Source organism: Henckelia pumila, chromosome 4 (assembly GCF_033568475.1).
Source record: "Henckelia pumila isolate YLH828 chromosome 4, ASM3356847v2, whole genome shotgun sequence".
Classification (NCBI taxonomy): Eukaryota; Viridiplantae; Streptophyta; class Magnoliopsida; order Lamiales; family Gesneriaceae; genus Henckelia; species Henckelia pumila.
In genome coordinates, this window is record NC_133123.1 from 112272027 (window position 1) to 112295207 (window position 23181).

The 23181-nt window shown below is 40.2% G+C and overlaps 1 long non-coding RNA gene across 1 annotated transcript; it reads right to left on the reverse strand.

The window, feature by feature from the left end:
* Positions 1-1128: 1128 nt before the first annotated feature.
* Positions 1129-21601, reverse strand: LOC140894405 (uncharacterized). Its single transcript, XR_012153814.1, has 3 exons — positions 21461-21601; positions 20393-20561; positions 1129-1185 (listed from the first exon to the last, which is right to left on the reverse strand). It is a non-coding gene; the product is annotated as an uncharacterized lncRNA (long non-coding RNA).
* Positions 21602-23181: the final 1580 nt, after the last annotated feature.

The following is a 23181-nucleotide window of genomic DNA, read 5'->3' on the forward strand; positions in this document are numbered from 1 at the left end:
ATCTCGATTTCAATTCTCTCAGAAACATAGCATTGCGCGATTGCTCTAGATTAAGCGCTAACAACAAGCGCTAAAGATTGACCCAATTACAAAGCCCAATACTGTTCCTTCCCTTTCTTGTCTGATCGATCCTTTCTTCTTCTTTTCTTTTCTCTCTCAATTCTTTTCTTTTAATTTTCTCTTCTAAGTTCTCATTTTTCTTCACTTTTCCAAATAAAATCAATAATTCTCTGTAATCACAAAAACAACAAAACACAGCATAAATCTGCTCGAAACAAATATTTAATAATTAAAATCATATATAAATTAAGTGTATAAAGTACACTTATCAAATACCCCCAAACTTAGACTTTTTCTAGTCCCGAGCAAAACAATTAAATTCCAAAAACTCATTCTATAAACCAACAAAAATGGTCAAGAAATATTATGGAGCAATGGCATCAACAATAATTTCAAAAATATCAAATCCAATCTCATCCAGCCCAACTAACACTTGAAAGTTTCAATCATAACAAAATAACCTCATAAACTCACAATCTCCGCAACCCACGTTCAAAACACCCTTATCCAAGTTCAATTCAAACATTCATAGATCATGAGGACTTTTCAAGGATAGCATATGTGACGACCCGGTTCTTAATCTCTCAAATCAAACATTTAATCCAAGATCATGAATTAACACCAAGAAATAATCAAGCAACCAAAGCCTCAAAAAAAATATATTTTTTTTTAGCCAAGGAGGCTCGCTCGAGCGAGCCACACCCCTCGCTCGAGCGAGGGCCTCTCAAGTCCAAGACCCCCTCCCTTGGCTCGCTCGAGCGAGCCTTGGGCTCCGCTCGAGCGAGCTGAGTTCTGTCAGCTGCCAAAAAAATCAGAATTGTTGCTGTACCATACTTCAATAATCCATCTACCAACTCTACCAAGTAATGGATGCAACAAACATGGTATAAAAGTTATTAACAAGTTTATTCCCACATCTCAAAGTAAAAGTAGCAACACTAGTTCAAGTGTGATACATAACAAAGGAGTAGAAACTCTAGACAAAAGGTCTAATCTAATAGTTCATAACTCCAACTCTTGTTCTTAACATAACCATGACAGCAACAAGACTTCTATACCGGATCATCACTCTAATCTCTCAAATCTCGATTCTTCACGGTCTTCCCGAACTTGTTCCAGTCCCACCTATTGTCATGCACACATACAAACAAGACAATAGCCAGAGAGACTCCGGTGAAAATTTAATCCCAGTATAAAACAACATAAACATGCATAATCTCAAGTAATTCAACTTGAAGTATATATCAATTATTCAACAAATAAGACTCAAGGCAACTTAAAACATATTAACTCAACATGCTATAAATCAAGTTGCAAACATTGCATTTAAGCAAGACATGCTATCAATATTTACAAACTCATATCAAATCAATAAGTCAATATCAACTCTTCAAACAATCATCATTTCCTTATACTCTTACCTGTTGAATATCTTCCAAAGAAAATTCATTCAATAACATAAAGACTTAAAGACAAGTTGTAACGCCCCGTTTTTATCTTAAATGAGTTTATTTGAGTTAATCGGAGATTACAGAGTTCACAAGCCGACTTGATTTTGATCAGGGTCCTTTTTGCAAAAATTGGATTTTTTAGGGACTAAAACGCAATTATTGGATTTTATATATTATCTACACTTGGAATTGATTGGGAAAGTCTTCATCTTCCTCCTCCTAACCGTGAGCTCCATTGAAGATGCCTCCAACCTTTTCCAAGCTTCCAGATTTCAGTCCGAGCTCGATCCAACCGTTAGAATTTATTTCTGAAGGCAGATTATCGATCACTGCAGTGAGAGCTCTGTTATATTGTAAGTTCTTATACGATAGGATACATTCTAGTTTTTGGATGTTGTTAGAATCGTTCGAGATTCGAGTATGTTGTTCTAGACAGGGTTCTGATCGTTTATTATCTGTCGGTTTTGAATTAGAGCGACGTTCGGATTTGTTATGATTTTTGGAAGCCTTTTTCGAAAATTATGGTTTTGAGATTTGTTGGGTTTGCCTTGTTTTGGTTGTATTGGCTTTGATATGAGTTGATATCAGTATTGAACTGCTGTTTGCGTTTCCGATTTGTTCAGTTTATAGCCGTTATGCCATCGGTTTGAGTTTTGGGGATTTCGAACCGTTTTTGAGTTGTTGAACTTGGCTTGTAAGTCGATCATGGTAATTGATCTTTGATTTGTATCTGAACAGATTCGTTTGGAGTTTGTCAAGCCCGTGTTAGCAGTATTGTTCGTCAAGAGATGGATGAAGAACGGTAAAGAGATTACCTTGAACCGTTGCCTTTGTTGTTGGATTGTTTAGTTGTTGATTAAACCTTTTGTTGTAGCTTATCCAGAGTTGGAACTACTGCATTGAAAGGTAAAAGCAGACATCGATAGCGGGATATCATACTCGGGACAGTTGGTTCTCGAGTTTTCCTTAAAATCACATACTTGCATCTACACTCGTTCTAGCATGAGGAACTTGTGTTTTGTTGTTTTGATTGAGCTTTTGTTATATGGCTATGTTTTATGTTTCTGTTATGCATTCATCTTGAGCCAATCTTGTTTTCAGCGGGCAGAACCGCCCTTTTTGTTTAGACGTTTGGGAACTATGATTGAGTGGCCTAGATCGTAGTCGTTTCGCCTAGTGCTAGCATACTCATTATAGTTGCTCAAAGTCTAGAGGAGTGGGATACGTGGCACCACCTCGATTGGGTGAGTTGGTGAGTCGTTACGTAATCTCACCCTCGGGATCCCAAAAGCACAGCAGCAATCCCTCGTTATCAGATTTGATATCCCGGTTTAAAGACATGCATTTCATTACATCGTTATTGATTTCATTGTTGTCTTGAAAGCATGTTTATTGTTGTATTACTTGATATGTTGTTTTTACTGTGATTATCATTCTCACCGGTTTATCCGGCTGTTGCTTTGTTTTGTATGTGTACTTGGTAACAGGTGGGGCAGGACCAAGTCAGCGAAGGCCTGGTTAGCAACAAGAGGGAGAGCTAGTAGTGAGACTCGGTTTAGAAGTCGTGTCAGCATATCTACCTAGTTGTTTTGGAACATGTTTAGATCTCGAACTTCGTTGTTTATGTTGTATCGATTATGCGAGTCTTATGTTGCATGTATAGACTGGTTCGTAGTTGATCAACGTTAGCATTTCATGTAATAACTGGAGAAGTTATGTTTTTAATGCATGAATTTGAGTTTGATGTATGGAATAACCTTTAGTTTGAGATGCCAAGCTTTTCTGCTCTGTTCTATTTATGCTGCAGGGGGGGCGCCCGAGCTGCAGTTTTTAGCAGCCCGAGCGCACCCCAGTTTGAGTAATCCAGCAGCGCTGGAGTTTAGGGCGCGCTCGAGCGGCAGTTTTTGCCCGCCCGAGCGCACCCCCCTTTTAAATTTTTTTTTTCTTTCTCACTTTGGTCTTGGATCTTGTATGATTAATTGTTGTTTAAGCCGAGATTAGTTGTTTAGAACTGAGGTCCCACATTAAGTGGTATCAGAGACTTAAGATTCTTGGTTGAACTAGAGTGAGTGGGTAGATCGAGTCTGCGTGTATTGGCTCCTCGCATGTGTTTGAATTATTTTAACTGTGTACTTAATTCCATGCGAGCATGCTTTATTATTGAGAATTATTTAATTACATGGTTATGTGATTTAATTTATAAAGCATGATCTACTTGAGATATAACTGTTTCTGTTATCGACTGGTATCCTGTATTCCAAGCGGTTGTAAGGGCACTGATTGTAGCGATTGAGATATCTCGTGTCCTAACCTTTGATTATCAGATGGGTCCTCGTCGAGTGATAAACAGAAACACACCGCCAGTTATTCCTACGACTGAGCAAACTAGCACTGAAGTTGATCAGTTGGATGGTTCAGCGACTCCTATGGAAACCTTGCTGAAGAGGTTTCAGTCGTTCAATCCGCTGTTGTTGATGGGTTCAGAAAATCCAGTTGACTGTGAGAGTTGGTTGGATGATATGGATCAATTGTTTGATTCCAGTGACTACACAGAGGACCGCCGAATCAGGTTAGTAATTCATCAGCTGCATGGTGGTGCTAAGAGCTGGTGGATCATGACAAAGAAAGCATTTGAGAGTAGAGGTACAGAGGTTACTTGGACTCTTTTTAAATCTGAATTTTATAAGCGGTTTTTCCCTATCTCGTATCGCAAATATAAGGGAGCAGAGTTTGCCAATCTGAGGCAAGGGAATCTGAACATTGAAGAGTACGTGGCTAAGTTCGATAGTCTGTTGTGTTTTGCACCGCTAATTGCCGGAGATGAAGAAGCTAAGGCAGATCAGTTCATCAATGGTTTGAACCCCGACGTCTTCACGTTGGTTAACACCAACAGGCCTAACAACTTTGCGGATGCCATGAATCACGCAAAGGGAGCAGAAGCAGGCTTGTGGAGGCAAAAAGGTAACCAGGTAGCACCTCAGCAACAGAGGCAGTATCAGAACCCACAATCTCAGTATCAGAATCAGCCACCGCAGCATCAGAACCAGCAGCAGAGGTATGAAGGTGGTAGCAGTGGGGGAAACAGAAAATATCAGTACAAGGCAAGAGGTAAACAGTTCAAAAGGCAGGGGAACAGTTCGTCTAGTTCCAGTGGTTCCCGACAGTTTGGTTCAGGGCAGAGTTCTGGATCATCAACCTTGTACTGCAGCAAGTGTGGAGGAAGACACTCACCGGATCAGTGTGTGGGAGTCTTCGGTAATTTTAACACCTGTCAGCAACCGGGACACTTCTCTAAGGTGTGCCCTCAGCGTAACAGAAACAGAGCTCAGAGTGGGAGTTCGTCTAGACCTGCAGTTCAGCCAGAGAGGCAGTCGTCTGCAGTGCACTCTTTCCAGCCTCAGCAGCAGAACAGACAGGGAGGTAATTCTAGTGCGAACTAGCCTCCGAGACAGCAGGCACGAGTTTTTGCCTTGACAGAGGATCAGGCTCAGGCGGCACCTGATGATGTTATAGCAGGTAACTGTTCGATTTTTGGTCATTCTGCTCATGTTTTGATAGATACAGGTGCTTCCCATTCCTTTATCTCTGAGAAATTTGTATTATTGCATGCTTTGACAACTGAATTGTTGCCTACAGTAGTAGCTGTTACTTCACCTTTGGGTGGAGGAATTGTTTCTGTCAGATTAGTCAGGAACAGTGAGCTCGGTTTTGAGGGAAATTTTCTAGAATTCGAATGTATTGTGCTTGGACTATCAGATTTTGATTGTATTGTCGGTATAGATGCTTTAACCAAGTATAGGGCAACAGTCGATTGTTTTCTAAAAGTTGTCAGGTTCAGAGTTGAAATGGCAGACGAGTGGAAATTCTTTGATAAGGGTTCTCGATCTAGAATTCCTTTGATTTCAGTGTTATCTATGACTCGTTTGCTACAGAAAGGTGCAGAAGGATTTTTGGTGTATGCAGTTGATGTACTGAAATCTAGCCCTGCTTTGGTGGATTTACCGGTGGTTAGAGAATTTGCGGATGTGTTTCCGGAAGATGTTCCTGGATTGCCACCCATTCGAGAGGTTGAATTCAGCATTGACTTAGTGCCAGGTACTCAACCTATTTCAAAAGCTCCGTATCGTATGGCACTTATTGAATTGAGAGAGTTGAAGGAGCAGCTTGAGGATTTGATTGCCAAGGGATACATCAGACCTAGTATATCGCCTTGGGGTGCTCCTGTGCTTTTTGTTCGCAAGAAGGATGGTTCTATGCGGCTCTGTATCGACTACCGCCAATTGAATCAGGCTACAGTTAAGAACAGGTATCCTTTACCACGAATAGATGACCTTTTTGATCAGCTGCAGGGTTCTTCTGTCTACTCTAAGATTGATCTGAGGTCAGGTTATCACCAGTTGAGAGTGCGAGAGGAAGACGTTCCTAAGACCACATTCAGAACGAGGTATGGTCATTTTGAGTTTATAGTCATGCCGTTCGGTTTGACTAACGCTCCAGCGGTTTTTATGGGATTGATGAACCGTATCTTTCAGCGCTATCTAGATGAGTTCGTCATTATCTTCATCGATGATATTCTTATCTATTCAAAGAACCGTACTGACCATGCAGAGCACTTGAGGATCATCTTGCAGATCTTACGAGTGGAACAGTTGTTTTCCAAGCTGCCAAAATGTGAATTCTGGCTAGATCGAGTTGTTTTTCTCGGTCATATTATTTCTGAAGATGGGATTTCTGTCGATCCCAGCAAGATTGAAGTGGTTATGAATTGGCCTAGACCTACTTCAGTGCCGGAGATCCGAAGCTTCATGGGTTTAGCTGGTTATTACCATCATTTCATCGAGGGTTTCTCGTCTACTGCCAAGCCAATTACCCAGCTGACTCAGAAGAATGCGCCTTTTGTTTGGACTTCAGATTGTGAGGCGAGCTTTGTTTATCTAAAGAGGAGACTGACCAGTGCTCCGATTCTTTCTATTCCGAAGGGTACTGGAGGTTTTACCATGTATTGTGATGCTTCTAACCGAGGTTTAGGTTGTGTTCTTATGTAGCATAAGCATGTGATAGCGTATGCATCGAGGCAGTTGAAACCGCACGAGACTCGTTATCCGGTTCATGACCTTGAACTAGCTGCGATTGTATTTGGTTTGAAGATCTGGCGTCACTATCTTTATGGTGAGTCTTTCGAGATATTTTCTGATCATAAGAGTCTTAAGTACTTGTTTTCACAGGCAGAGCTGAATATGAGACAGAGAAGATGGTTAGATCTGTTGAAATATTTTGACTGCGAAATCAAGTATTATCCCGGAAAGTCAAATGCAGTTGCAGATGCATTGAGCCGAAAGCTTTGTTCTTTATCTCTTTCTACTATTGGTGTTTCTCAGTTGATCGATGATTGTTGCACTTCTGGTTTAGAGTTTGAAACAGATAGGGAGACTATCAGAGTGTTTGCCCGAACCGGAGTTGTTTGTTGCAATCAGAGAAGTACAGAAGTCTGAGCCGAGTATTCAAGTTTCAGTAGAGAAAGTCAGATCAGGGCATCAGTCTGAATTCCAGGTTAGAGATGAAGTCTTGTTTGTGAATAACCGTCTTGTTGTGCCTAATGTTCCAGAGTTGAGACAGCGTATTCTCCGAGAGGCTCATTGCAGTCGGTTCAGCATTCATCCTGGAGGTCGTAAGATGTACAACGACCTGAAGAACCAGTTCTGGTGGAAGAGAATGAAGAGCGATGTTGCGAGGTTTGTATCTCGGTGTTTGAACTGCCAGCAAGTAAAAGCGGAACGGAAGCGACCAGGAGGTCTGTTGCACAGTCTATCTGTTTCTGAATGGAAGTGGGATCACATTTCCATGGATTTCATCACGAAGCTACCACGATCCGTTCGAGGATGCGATGCCATTTGGGTAGTGATCGACCGATTGAAGAAGTCTGCGTGTTTTATTCCATACAGGATGACGTATCGTCATGATCAGATGGCTGAGTTGTATGTTAGCAATGTTGTGAGATTGCATGGTGTGCCGAAGTCGATCGTTTCAGACAGAGATCCTAGATTCACTTCTCACTTTTGGCACAGTCTTCAGGGGGCACTTGGTACTTGATTGCATCTGAGTACAGCTTATCATCCTCAGACCGATGGACAGTCAGAGCGGACTATCCAGACGTTAGAGGATATGCTGCGAGCGGTAGTGCTAGACTTTGGCACTAGTTGGCAGGATTCTTTGCCTCTTGTCGAGTTTTCTTACAACAACAGCTTCCAAGCGAGTATCGGTATGGCACCTTTTGAGGATTTGTATGGTAAGAAGTGCCGATCTCCATTGATTTGGGATGAATTGTCCGAGTCACCAGATTTGGGACCAGAGATGCTTAGAGATATGGCAGAGCAGGTTAAGATCATTCAGACCAGAATGAAGTCAGCTCAAGATAGACAGGCGAAGTATGCGAATGTAAGGCGTAGACCTCTGAGTTTTGATCAGGGAGACCGAGTCTTTCTGAAGATTTCACCTTTCAGAGGCACTGTCAGATTCGGTAAGAGAGGGAAGTTATCTCCGAGATTCATCGGGCCGTACGAGATTCTCGAGAAGATAGGCGATCTTGCCTACAGACTTGCACTTCCTCCGTCTTGTAAGAGTGGGTGCCCAGTGAGCCAACTGTGTGGCTATGGGCTTTGTTGACTCTTTGTATAAACAATCTTTTGTTTAATATTATTTACACTTTTATGGCAATGACTTTATATTACTTCATATTGTTATATTGTGATATACTATTGTTGTTTTGATAAAGACCTTGAATATACTATAGTGTATGTAAGATGTGGTAGAACATGGAGATGTCTATCATGAAATACATCTTATAGTCACTGTATATTCTAAAACCGTTCCTAGTCGATTGAGCCGTCCGATAATAAGGATAAGGATCGCTCGAGTTTGAGACTAGCATTTGCGATGCGGAGTACCACGTTTCATTGGTAGGGAACATGGAGATGTTCGAAGCATGCAAATGGATATTCATAGGATGAATAGTCGAACTACCCTATCCGGACTTTCCAAGTGGTTATCACTTATCGAGTGGATAAAGTCCGCGGTTTTGGTTGTACACCATTAGTCCTTACGACTTGAAACATCATGGAGACTCTATATGCTAGTACTGTGCTTTGACTCGTTTACCGACTCTGAGGGGGTCATCAGGTGTCGAGATTGGGTACAGTTACGACACATATAGGAGTCAATGCATTGTTGTCAAGGATTCACCACATACTTGCGAGTGTGGATATCCTATGCGATCTGAGGAGATATTAGTGTGACAAATCTCTGGCCAGAGTACTTGATGTGATTTAAGAAATGGTTTCTTAGTAGCACATGCGATGTCACTAATTTGATCTTCAAGATGCATTGCATAGTTATCGAATCTTGAGCGACTCTCGATATACCAATGGTTGTTGATTCGATCGGGATATATGGATGAAGGGACCGTACTGTACGCTAACCAAAATCTACTGGTTCTTGTAGGCACTATCAGTGATACCTAGGGAATCATGGGGCGATGTTGCTAGGCGCTTTACCATGATTCGTTGGGCAAGTCGGAAAGTGTTGTTCCGAGTCACAAGGAGTTGTGAGCCCACGGCTAGCTGTATCCCTGAACCATTGAGGGTCACACAGTGTAATGGAGTTTTAATCCCCGTTGAGATAGTTAAATTTAAAGAGTTAAATTTAATGAACTAAGGAGTTGGACTTCTTAAAATAAGAGTAAGGGAGTAGGATTTCCTAAAATGACATAGGGATGGACATTTTTGGAAACCACTGAATTCGGATTCAGGAAAATTTATTTTGACTTTAAAACGTGCAGAAATGGTTTCTGTGCACATTGGTGAAATCGTTTCATCAATCGGAGTCACGATGAATTTTATATTAATTTCTGAACGAGCGGGCTTTGCTTGTCGGGCCCCAGCTTATGACTAATGGGCCCTAAGGTGTTAGTGGCCTGCATTATAAATAAGTTATTTCAGTACAGAAATTACACACAACAGGTCATTATTTTGAGAGCAATTTTTCGAAAACCCTAGCCTCTCAAAACGTTTTTTGGCCGCCCCCTCCCTACTCTGTCAGAGAAAATTCCGGTCTGTGATTTTGAATCGCAGTAAGGAATAACGAATCAAATTCGTGTATTCTCTTCGCAGAAAACTTCTGATAGATTTTCTAGTGCAATCTATCAGAGGGATTAAACCTCTGTTCGTGGACCTGATTGAAGGCGTTCATCGGTTCCAGGGAGAGACAACAAGAGCAGAATTGTTCTGTTGGTGTCCATTAATCTCGTTGCGAGATTTGAGGTAAAATTTATTTAATTGTTATTTAAATTTTACACACACGTAATTCAATCGATGAACGGTTGATACCCATACCATGGAAACGTTCCATGAAAAATTTTTAAACTTCCGCTGCACCGGGTATCAATCGCAATTGGTCTGGGAACTCGCCAGTTTTCCAACAGTGGTATCAGAGCCAGGTTGCTCAGATCAATCGATTGAATAATCAATTGTACAAAAATTTTTGAGTCTCGGTTTATGAAACAAAATAAATATTTTTAATAAAAAAATTTTTTTCGGGGCAAAACCCGGGCAGCGATTGGATCGCTGCCCGGTGGGGCAGCAATTGTTGCTGCCCCGGGCGGCGCACGGCGCCGCCCAAAGGGGGCGCACAGCGCCGCCCAAGGCGGCGACCGTCGCCGCCCAGGGCAGCGCTGTGCGCTGCCCAGCGCAGCGCTGGGCAGCGCTCGGCGCTGCCCAGGGGCGGCGCTCGGCGCCGCCCAGCGCAGCGCTGGGCGCTGCGCAGGGCGGCGCTCGGCGCCGCCCAGGGCAGCGCACGGCGCCGCCCAGGGGCGGCGCCAGGCGCTGCCCTAAGGGGGCAGCCGGGCTGCCCCGGCCCGCGCCCCGGGTGCGGGCCAACCGGGAGTGTCCCGGGTGGCCCGCGGGAAAAATTAATTTTTAATTTTTTATTAATTTTAATATTTAAAATTTTATTTTTGGTCCGGTCAAAAATTGTTTTTGATTGGTTCACGAGATTTCGGATCGAATTGTTCGAGTCCGTAAATTTTAAAATTGATTTTGGATAAATTTGAATTTTTGGAAAATTTTAATATTTTATCCGTAAATTGAATTTTGAAATCAATTATTTTGGTACAATTGATGATAAGATATGATCTTATGATATATTAGATAAAATATGATTTTATTTGTAAAATTGGATTTTATAGATAAAATATGATTTTATTTGATATGGAGATAAAATATGATTTTATATGTGAAATGTGATTTTATATATAAAATATGATTTTATCTTGTTTAAATTTGAATTGCCACAGCATGTTATCCAATAAATTAATTTTGAATTAAATGTTATTGGATAAGGATGATCGATTGCCATGACCAATTTTGTAGGTGTATGTTAGGAATTTACATTTTGTCTTTATTGTTGTTGGTTTTATTAATGGGCCTGGTTTATGGCCCGATATGAATGTCATATGTAATAAAAGTGGGCTTGGTTTATAGCCCGTTCCCACCCCTAAAAATGTATCCCCTACTTGTCATTGTTATTTAATTGTAAATACATTAGATTTAGTGGGAGATCAAGATTTGAAGATGGTGGGCCCAGCAGACAATGAAGACTGAAGAAATGTAAATTGGAAGCATATGTAATAGGATTGCATTTGCATACTGCATATTACCTAGGATTGGACTAAGACCCGTGATTGGCAACCACGGGTCAATTAGAAATGGAATCGATCATCCTATATAATATATGATATTATGATTGTATGCATGTTTAGACATAAATTGCGTGAATCCGGCAATGCATGCAATAAATTAAAAATGATGAGACAAATATTTTTATAAATAAAATCCCTCATTTTAAATATGATTTAAAATTTATATCAAGATAAATAAAGGAAATTTAAATATTGTTTAAATGTTCCTACCTTCCATCAACGGTCAATGTATGTGATGCTACCGCGGATACGGTCCGGCTCATATTATTGGGGGGGCCCGTCCGTCGGAAAGCTGTACATTGGATCGACAAATGTTGTAAGTTGGGTGGAACTCCCATGGGATCGGCTCATATTATTGGGGGATCCACATGGCGACCGTCCATCACAACTTAATATTGATGGGTCATCTTGACATGTCACTTTAAACGGCGTCATATTATTGGGCCCTTATTGGACATGAGGTAAATACATGGGGGTTGCTTTGGAAGCAATTGGGCTCTACCTTTTGAGAATTATGGTTGGCTGATATTATTCGGGACCATAAGTTTGTCAATTGGACTCCATGTTCTCACTAAGGAAAAAGTTTCCCGTTTTCACTAGAGGGTGGTGAAATCGTTAAAATAGTGGGAGTGAGATTCATAAAATTAAATTCGCCTATTTTATGTCTTAGTAAATTGTTAAACAATCATTGATATATGTCTGTTTTTCCTTTTCAGTATTTCATACAATGAATTCGCGAAATCCTTTATTCTCGATCCTCGAACAAAACAAGCTGACTGGCGCCAACTATACGGAATGGTTCCGGAAGTTGAAGATTGTCTTAACTTCGGAGAAAATGCTCTACGTGTTAGAGAAAGCACCTCCGAAGGAAGCACCAGCTGACATAAGTCCGGAGGAATTGGCCAAACTTGATGCATGGTGTGACCATGACATCAAGACCAAATGCTATATGCAAGCCTCGATGTCTGATGAACTCCAGAGGCGATTTGAGGACACGGTGAATGCTGCTGACATTCACACGCAACTCAAGGAACTTTTTGGGGCTCAGTCGAGGGCTGAAAGGTTCTCTACTGTTAAGGAGTTGATGACGTGCCGCATGCGTGAAGGGACTTCGGTCCGTGATCATGGGGTACGAGTGATTTGGCTCATACAGAAGTTAGCGACCCTTGATTTGGTGTTGGAGCATGAACTCAATGTGGACTTGCTGCTTCTATCTCTTCCTTCTTCATTTGATGGATTCGTGATAAATTTTAATATGAACAAGATAGAGGCCACCCTTGAAGAGATGGTCAATATGCTCGTTACATATGAATCCACACTTAAGAAGGATAAGCCAGCTTTCTTGGTGGGCTCCTCATCTTCTGCAAAGAAGGGGCCAAGTATGAAGGGCAAGAAACGTTCTGCCCCACCCAAGAAAGTGGAACCCGAGAAGAAGCAAAAGACAAAGGCTTCAAACGATGGAAAATCCAAGGATGTTTGCCATTACTGCAAGAAGCCGGGTCATTGGAAGCGCAACTGCAAGGAGTATCTTGAGCAGTTGGGAACTGCAAAGGGTATGTTCTATATCGAAATAAACATGTCACTTAATACAACTTCTTGGGTATTGGATACCGGATGTGGTTCTCACATTTGCAATGATTTGCAGGTGATGACAAGAAGTCGCAGGCTTAGAATGGGTGAGACCCAGCTAAGGCTCGGGAATGGTTCCAGAGTTGAAGCTACGGCCATTGGAGATGTTTGTTTGATTTTGCAGAATGGTTTTAAATTATTGTTGAGAGATGTTTTATTTGTGCCAGATTTAATTAAAAACATTATTTCTATTTCTATGCTTGATAGAGATGGTTATTCTTGTAATTTTGTGAATGGGATTTGCAGTATTTACAAGAATGAATGTTTAATTGGAAATGGACAACTTGAAAACGATCTATACAATTTAAAACTAAAAGACGTTCCAGTGAATTGTATTGACAAACCGGCAACAACAAACAAAAGGAAAATCGATAGTCAAAACCCGGCAAACCTATGGCACGCTAGACTAGGTCATATTTCCTCAAGGAGGATGAACAAGCTAGTGGGAGAGGGCATGTTTGATATGTCTGATATTAACTCTCTACCTACTTGTGAATCCTGCCTAAAAGGGAAAATGACTAAATCTCCTTTTAAGGGGAAGCCTGAACGTAGTCAAAATCTGTTGGATTTGATCCATACAGATGTTTGTGGTCCATTTAGAGTAGGGACTCAACATGGCCACACCTACTTCATTACCTTTACTGATGATTATTCAAGGTATGGGTATTTATATTTAATGAAATATAAGTCTGAAGCATTTGAAAAGTTCAAAGAATTCAGGGCTGAAGTAGAAAACAAGCTAGGTAAAAGTATTAAAGCACTTCGATCGGATCGAGGTGGAGAATACTTGAGTACCGAGTTTTTGGACTATCTAAAAGAGAATGGGATTCTCTCTCAGTGGACTCCTCCTATGACACCACAGCTTAATGGTGTATCGGAGCGTCGTAATCGAACTTTGTTGGACATGGTTCGATCCATGATGAGCTTCACTGAGCTTCCACCTTCGTTTTGGGGCTATGCGCTTGAAACGGCGGTATTGTTGTTGAACAACGTCCACACTAAAGCAGTGGACAAAACACCATACGAGTTATGGAATGGCAAAGCTCCTAAGTATTCGTACTTGAGGATTTGGGGATGTCCTGCTTACGTGAAGCGGACAGTGGGAGATAAGTTGGATAGTCGATCCAGCTTGTGTTATTTTGTGGGGTATCCGAAGAATTCAATCGGATATTATTTCTATTATCCTGCTGAAACAAAGGTGTTTGTTTCTAGGAATGCCACCTTCTTGGAGAAGGAATTCTTATTGGATAAGAAAGGCGAGATGATGGAACTCGAAGAAGTTCGAGAAGAACCCGAAATACAAAATAACGATCCCACACCTCAGGAACCATTGCTGGACACGCCTGCACCTAGAAGATCCGAGAGGACTTCTAGACCTCCAGTTCGATATGGTCTTCTTCTTGAAGAGGGTCAAGATGAACCCGACATTGGATGTGATCCAAGAAGCTTCAAGGAAGCAATTTCTGATGCGGATTCGAATTTATGGCTTGAAGCTATGCAATCAGAATTGGATTCGATGCATACTAACCAAGTCTGGACTTTAGTGGATCCTCCCGATGGAATTGTTCCAATAGGGTGTAAATGGATCTACAAAAGAAAGCTTGGGCCTGATGGTAAGGTATTGACCTACAAGGCGCGATTGGTGGCGAAAGGTTATACTCAAAGGCAAGGAGTTGACTATGATGAAACCTTTTCACCAGTCGCAATGTTCAAGTCCATAAGAATCCTAATTGCCATAGCTGCATGGTATGACTATGAGATATGGCAAATGGATGTGAAGACTGCTTTTCTTAATGGAGACATTAAGGAAGAAATCTATATGAAGCAGCCTGAGGGGTACACATCCATGGGAAGCGAGCATAAGGTATGCAAGCTTCAGAGATCAATTTATGGTCTAAAACAAGCATCAAGAAGTTGGAACCAGAAATTTGATGAAACAATTAAAGACTTTGGTTTCATCAAGAACCCGGAGGAACCTTGCGTGTACAAGAAAGTAGTTAAGGATGCGGTGACATTCTTAGTACTTTATGTTGATGACATCCTACTCATTGGGAATGATGTAGGGATGTTGCAGTCAACAAAGATATGGTTATCAGGTAGATTTTCGATGAAGGATTTGGGTGAGGCATCCTACATTCTTGGGATACAGATCTATAGGGATAGATCTAAGAGAATGATAGGACTCACTCAATCAACCTACATCGATACCATATTGAAACGGTTTTCAATGGATGGGTCCAAGAGAGGACATTTACCCATGTGTCATGGAGTTTCTCTATCCAAGTCTATGTGTCCCAAGACTGATGCAGAGATAGAGAATATGACACATGTACCATATGCGTCAGCTATAGGTAGTATCATGTATGGGATGATATCTACCAGACCGGATGTAGCATTTGCTCTGAGTGTCACGAGCAGATATCAGTCTAATCCTGGTCAGATGCATTGGAAAGCCGTGAAGGACATTCTTAAGTACTTGCGAAGGACTAAGAATATGTTCATGGTTTATGGAGGACGAGAACTCAAACTGGAAGGCTATACCGACTCTAGCTTCCAAAGTGATGTGGATGACTCGAAGTCAACCTCTGGATTTGTGTTCATGCTCAATGGCGGTGCTGTCTCTTGGAAGAGTTCCAAGCAGGACACCACAGCGGATTCCACCACTGAGGCTGAATACATTGCAGCATCAGCTGCTGCTAAAGAGGCCGTTTGGATGAGGAATTTCGTCCAAGAGTTGGGCGTCATTCCTGAATTTGTTGGTCCAGTCCCGGTGTACTGCGACAACACGGGTGCCGTTGCTCAAGCAAAGGAACCAAGGTCTCATCAAAGATCCAAACACGTACTGAGGAAATACCACATAATCCGGGAGATTGTGGAAAGAGGAGACATCAGTGTCGAACGAGTGGCCTCTGCAGACAATATCGCTGATCCACTTACTAAGCCTTTGCCAGGACCATTGTTTGACAAACATCGCGAAGCAATGGGTCTACGTAGTATGACTAGTTGGCTATAGGGCAAGTGGGAGATTGTAAGAGTGGGTGCCCAGTGAGCCAACTGTGTGGCTATGGGCTTTGTTGACTCTTTGTATAAACAATCTTTTGTTTAATATTATTTACACTTTTATGGCAATGACTTTATATTACTTCATATTGTTATATTGTGATATACTATTGTTGTTTTGATAAAGACCTTGAATATACTATAGTGTATGTAAGATGTGGTAGAACATGGAGATGTCTATCATGAAATACATCTTATAGTCACTGTATATTCTAAAACCGTTCCTAGTCGATTGAGCCGTCCGATAATAAGGATAAGGATCGCTCGAGTTTGAGACTAGCATTTGCGATGCGGAGTACCACGTTTCATTGGTAGGGAACATGGAGATGTTCGAAGCATGCAAATGGATATTCATAGGATGAATAGTCGAACTACCCTATCCGGACTTTCCAAGTGGTTATCACTTATCGAGTGGATAAAGTCCGCGGTTTTGGTTGTACACCATTAGTCCTTACGACTTGAAACATCATGGAGACTCTATATGCTAGTACTGTGCTTTGACTCGTTTACCGACTCTGAGGGGGTCATCAGGTGTCGAGATTGGGTACAGTTACGACACATATAGGAGTCAATGCATTGTTGTCAAGGATTCACCACATACTTGCGAGTGTGGATATCCTATGCGATCTGAGGAGATATTAGTGTGACAAATCTCTGGCCAGAGTACTTGATGTGATTTAAGAAATGGTTTCTTAGTAGCACATGCGATGTCACTAATTTGATCTTCAAGATGCATTGCATAGTTATCGAATCTTGAGCGACTCTCGATATACCAATGGTTGTTGATTCGATCGGGATATATGGATGAAGGGACCGTACTGTACGCTAACCAAAATCTACTGGTTCTTGTAGGCACTATCAGTGATACCTAGGGAATCATGGGGCGATGTTGCTAGGCGCTTTACCATGATTCGTTGGGCAAGTCGGAAAGTGTTGTTCCGAGTCACAAGGAGTTGTGAGCCCACGGCTAGCTGTATCCCTGAACCATTGAGGGTCACACAGTGTAATGGAGTTTTAATCCCCGTTGAGATAGTTAAATTTAAAGAGTTAAATTTAATGAACTAAGGAGTTGGACTTCTTAAAATAAGAGTAAGGGAGTAGGATTTCCTAAAATGACATAGGGATGGACATTTTTGGAAACCACTGAATTCGGATTCAGGAAAATTTATTTTGACTTTAAAACGTGCAGAAATGGTTTCTGTGCACATTGGTGAAATCGTTTCATCAATCGGAGTCACGATGAATTTTATATTAATTTCTGAACGAGCGGGCTTTGCTTGTCGGGCCCCAGCTTATGACTAATGGGCCCTAAGGTGTTAGTGGCCTGCATTATAAATAAGTTATTTCAGTACAGAAATTACACACAACAGGTCATTATTTTGAGAGCAATTTTTCGAAAACCCTAGCCTCTCAAAACGTTTTTTGGCCGCCCCCTCCCTACTCTGTCAGAGAAAATTCCGGTCTGTGATTTTGAATCGCAGTAAGGAATAACGAATCAAATTCGTGTATTCTCTTCGCAGAAAACTTCTGATAGATTTTCTAGTGCAATCTATCAGAGGGATTAAACCTCTGTTCGTGGACCTGATTGAAGGCGTTCATCGGTTCCAGGGAGAGACAACAAGAGCAGAATTGTTCTGTTGGTGTCCATTAATCTCGTTGCGAGATTTGAGGTAAAATTTATTTAATTGTTATTTAAATTTTACACACACGTAATTCAATCGATGAACGGTTGATACCCATACCATGGAAACGTTCCATGAAAAATTTTTAAACTTCCGCTGCACCGGGTATCAATCGCAATTGGTCTGGGAACTCGCCAGTTTTCCAACACGTCTTTATCTGGTATTCACGAAGTTTTTTACGTCTCTATGCTGCGAAAGTATCATCCAGATCCTTCTCATGTTCTTCAGCCTGACGAAGCCGAGTTAGACGAGACTTTGAGCTACTTTGAGCGACCAATTCAGATCCTTGATCGGAAGGAGAAACAACTCAGAACCAAGTCGATCACGTTAGTGAAAGTGCAGTGGAGCCATCACGGCGTCGAGGAAGCGACTTGGGAGACAGAATCTGACATGAGGCAGCGATTTCCGGAGTTATTCGGATGACGTGAGTTCTTCTTACTGTCTTTAGTTCTTTATTCTATCTTATGAGTTGTGGTTCTTGTTGATTTCGAGGAAGAAATCTCTTCTTAGTGGGGGAGAATTGTAACGCCCCGTTTTTATCTTAAATGAGTTTATTTGAGTTAATCGGAGATTAAAGAATTCACGAGCCGACTTGATTTTGATCAGGGTCTTTTTTGAAAAAATTGGATTTTTCAGGGACTAAAATGCAATTATTGGATTTTATATATTATCTACACTTGGAATTGATTGGAAAAGTCTTCATATTCCCCCTCCTAACCGTGAGCTCCATTGAAGATGCCTCCAACCTTTTCCAAGCTTCCAGATTTCAGTTCGAGCTCGATCCGGCCGTTAGAATTTATTTCTGAAGGCAGATTATCGATCACTGGAGTGAGAGCTCTGTTATATTGTAAGTTCTTCTACGATCGGATACATTCTAGTTTTTGGATGTTGTTAGAATCGTTCGAGATTCGAATATGTTGTTCTAGACAGAGTTCTGATCGTTTATTATCTGTCGGTTTTGAATTAGAGCGACGTTCGGATTTGTTATGATTTTTGGAAGCCTTTTTCGAAAATTATGGTTTTGAGATTTGTTGGGTTTGCCTTGTTTTGGTTGTATTGGTTTTGATATGAGTTGATATCAGTATTAAACTGCTGTCTGCGTTTCCAGTTTGTTCAGTTATAGCCGTTATGCCGTCGGTTTAAGTTTTGGGGATTTTGAACCATTTTTGAGTTGTTGAACTTGGCTTGTAAGTCCATCATGGTAATTGATCTTTGATTTGTATCTGAACAGATTTGTTTGGAGTTTGTCAAGCCCGTGTTAGCAGCATTGTTCGTCAAGAGTTGGACGAAGAACGGTAAAGAGATTACCTTAAACCGTTGCCTTTGTTGTTGGATTGTTTAGTTGTTGATTAAACCTTTTGTTGTAGCTTATCCAGAGTTGGAACTACTGCATTGAAAGGTAAAAGCAGACCTCGATAGCGGGATAGCATACTCGGGACAGTTGGTTCTCGAGTTTTCCTTAAAATCACATACTTGCATCTACACTTGTTTTAGCATGAGGAACTTGTGTTTTGTTGTTTTGATTGAGCTTTTGTTATATGGCTATGTTTTATGTTTCTGTTATCCATTCATCTTGAGCCAATCTTGTTTTCAGCGGGCAGAACCGCCCTTTTTGTTTAGACGTTTGGGAACTATGATTGAGTGGCCTAGGTCGTAGTCGTTTCGCCTAGTGCTAGCATACTCATTATAGTTGCTCAAAGTCTAGAGGAGTGGGATACGTGGCACCACCTTGATTGGGTGAGTCGGTGAGTCGTTATGTAATCTCACCCTCGGGATCCCAAAAGCACAGCAGCAATCCCTCGTTATCAAATTTGATATCCCGGTTTAAAGACATGCATTTCATTACATCGTTATTGATTTCGTTGTTGTCTTGAAAGCATGTTTATTGTTGTATTACTTGATATGTTGTTTTTACTGGGATTATCATTCTCACCGGTTTATCCGGCTGTTGCTTTGTTTTGTATGTGTACTTGGTAACAGGTGGGGCAGGACCAAGTCAGCGAAGGCCTGGTTAGCAACAAGAGGGAGAGCTAGTAGTGAGACTCGGTTTAGAAGTCGTGTCAGCATATCTACCTAGTTGTTTTGGAACATGTTTAGATCTCGGACTTCGTTGTTTATGTTGTATCGATTATGCGATTCTTATGTTGCATGTTATAGACTGGTTCGTAGTTGATCAACGTTAGCATTTCATGTTGGTCTTGGATCTTGTATGCTTAATTGTTGTTTAAGCCGAGATTAGTTGTTTAGAACCGAGGTCTCACACAAGTCGAGGGTTCAAGGATTCAAATCTTACAGAATCGATATTTTCAAAAAAAATTTCGTTGGGATCCCGGGAATATCATAAGGCCAAAACTCAAGCCTCCCACCTACACTCCCGCTCGAGGTGGTAACAATTTTGTATTCCCTGGACTGTGAACACTATAATGAGAATCGTGGCAAAAAGAAATCAAGTCAGATCTCAAGCCTCTCATATACAAGTTCACCATGTCCAATATTTTCTTTTCGATTCTGTTTTCAAGGTTTCGAAAGAATTGTGGCTCAAGAGGTTTACTAACAACTCTATAATCAATCTACCACAACTCAACAACTCAAAATAATTTAAACTCATCAATATCAAATAAATTATCAATCATTAATCTCAACAAGTAATCATATAAGCATCTATTAACATAGAAGCACAAAGTATGTGGTTTTAGAAAGGATTACTCAATAGATTCATATTGAGTGTGCAAGCCCTTTCTTTAGAGGTTGTCTTATACCTTTCAATCTTGGTTTCAAGATCTTCAACTCTTCAAAATCTGCACACACAACCCTCAATAAAAATCTGCTCAACAACCAAGTCTTGCAAACTAATCTTCAAGCAAACCTTGTCCAATTCTTTCTTGATTTGAAGCTGACTTCCCGAGCTCGAAATACCTCCATAAAATTCTGAAATGAAGTATGTACAAACCATTTATATCAGCAAGAACTTATATATAGTACAGCTCCAACTCATCTATTCAAACTTTATCAAAATCTTGAACCGATGGCGTAACGGTATAAATTCGATAACCGAAACTAAAATCTATCAATTCTATCATTCAAATCAACTTCAATACATCTCATATCAGTTCAATATCATCATACACAATCAAGATCATAAGCTTAGAATCAAATACAACTTCTGAAAAATCCCGACATAAACCGATAATTGTTCTTCGGTGCAACTTCGATACCATAACACATATCGCTTCTAATAATCATATTAACTTCCAATTCATTTCCTAACCTCATATATCAGCATAATAAAAGGTGTGAATTTCGAAACATAAGCTGAAAAATAATATCAATTCCATAACAGCTTAATCAAAGATAGTCCCCGACAAGAAAATTCTGAACTTGACGGCGTAATGATTATAATTCAGCAACCATAACTGAAATTCAACAAATCTATCATCCATTTCTAATTCAAATACATGTTATACCAGCAACATAACATCAAAAACCAGCTAGATCAATAGGCATAAGTTTCAAAATAGCTGCTGAAATTCTGTAGTAATTGCAAACAACATTCCTTTTTTCGAACCGACTTCGATATAGCAATACTTCAATTCTCTTCACTCAAATCACATACATATCAGCATATAAACTCTGAATAACCAGCATATTAGAAGCATCAAAATCTCGAGTATAAGCTGAAAATTCATAGCAAATACAAACGGTATCAAATCTTCAAACCGGTTTTGATATAACAAACAATATAAGCTCAAGAACACAACACCATGACCAATTCTGATTTCTGCCCAAAAACATAATTTCGAAACATGCTAAATCCCATCAATACTTACATCAATAGATAGCCCTTCTTGCAAGGATTCCAGAACTATCTTCGGAATTGAAATCGGACAACCGTATCAAAAGTTATCGAATTTAGAAGATCAAATTTGGACAAAGAATTGAAGGTCTCGGTTTTGGATATTGAAGAAGATGATAATTCTGATCATAATTGATGATAAAACATGTGTATACACGTTCACTACATATTCAAGCCAAGTGTCCAAGTAAAATCTAAAAATTGCACTTTGGCCCCTCAATTCTTGCTTATTTGCAAATCGGTCCTCGCCAAATGTTTTTAATTCAATTTCAATCCTAAATAATTTAAGAATATTAGAATTTAATTCAAAACTCCAAAATTCTCAAATTAAATATACTCGAATTAAAATTAAATAATTCTCGGATTAATTCAATTAATTCCGGGCGTTATATTTCTCCCCCTCTAAGATCGGATTTCGTCCTCGAAATCTCTTGCAATCGATACGCACATAAGATAAGGAATAAGAGAAATACTGAATAAGAACTCATATCAGTAGAATAACTCAGAATAACACTGATTCATATCGGATTCAACTTTTCAAATAACTTCTTCAATTCTACAACGACTCCACTGAACTGTCACTAGCGAAATAATCTTATGTCTGAGTTGCTTTTCTTCCTCATCAAATATCTGTATCATCTGTTCGATAAAGATCAATTTCGCATCAAACTCAATCTTATCTGATTGAAGTACATAAGAAGTCTTCATTCTAATACGTTCGCAGCATAAAATACATCGCGAATATCAGAAATCAATAAAGACAAGGTAATTCGATAGGCAAGATTGCCTACTTCTTCGGAAGTGTCATAAGATGCAACAATTCTTGGAGATAGTATTCTTTGCTTATCAAATCAGATAACTCTTCAGAAAATAAATGAATCTGCAAACATACTCGGTCTCCCTGTTCACAAATCAACGGTCGATGTCTGATTTTCGTAAGTCTTTCTTCTCGATCTTAACCTATCTTCATTCTCGTCTGAATAAGCTTCTCTGTCTCTATCATTTCTCAAATCATATCTGATCCAATAACTGATAGTTCTGAAATACTATCTCAATTCAGGGAATTTCTGATTTTCTTGTCATTTCGCAATTCAGAGCAGTATCACTACGTCTATTAAATAGCTGTCACAGGAATAAAAATCTTCAAGTGGCAATATTAGCCAGCTAATACCGAATCAGATATTAGAATTCTGAGCATCTCCTCGAATTTTGGATAGTCAACTCAGACAATCCATCGAGAAGAAGATGGTCAAATGGAATCCCATAAAACCAAATACTCAATCTATTTGACAATCGATGCCACAATCAATCAAATAAATCTAAAGTCTCCAACTCGACAATAGATTTTAATAATTCCTGTCATCTCATCATATCATTAACTTCTTTTATAGCTATTTTCTCATATATGTAGCATATCCAAGACAGCATAATCTTGCATTTGTTGAAATCTACTTCAAGCAATCACAAACTCATAACGATCAGTAGCATAACTGAGAAATTTAACTCAAATTAGTACTCTGACATAATAGATCTCAACCTTTCTGCCATAACATCGAGTAATATCAATTTCAGAGTCAAACTCCTTTGGCGATCTCTTATAACAAGGAATAACATTTCTCATATAGCTACCATCTATTTCATCATCTTGTATAGTTATCAAATACAACAGATTATTCCATCTATACAAACTATCAA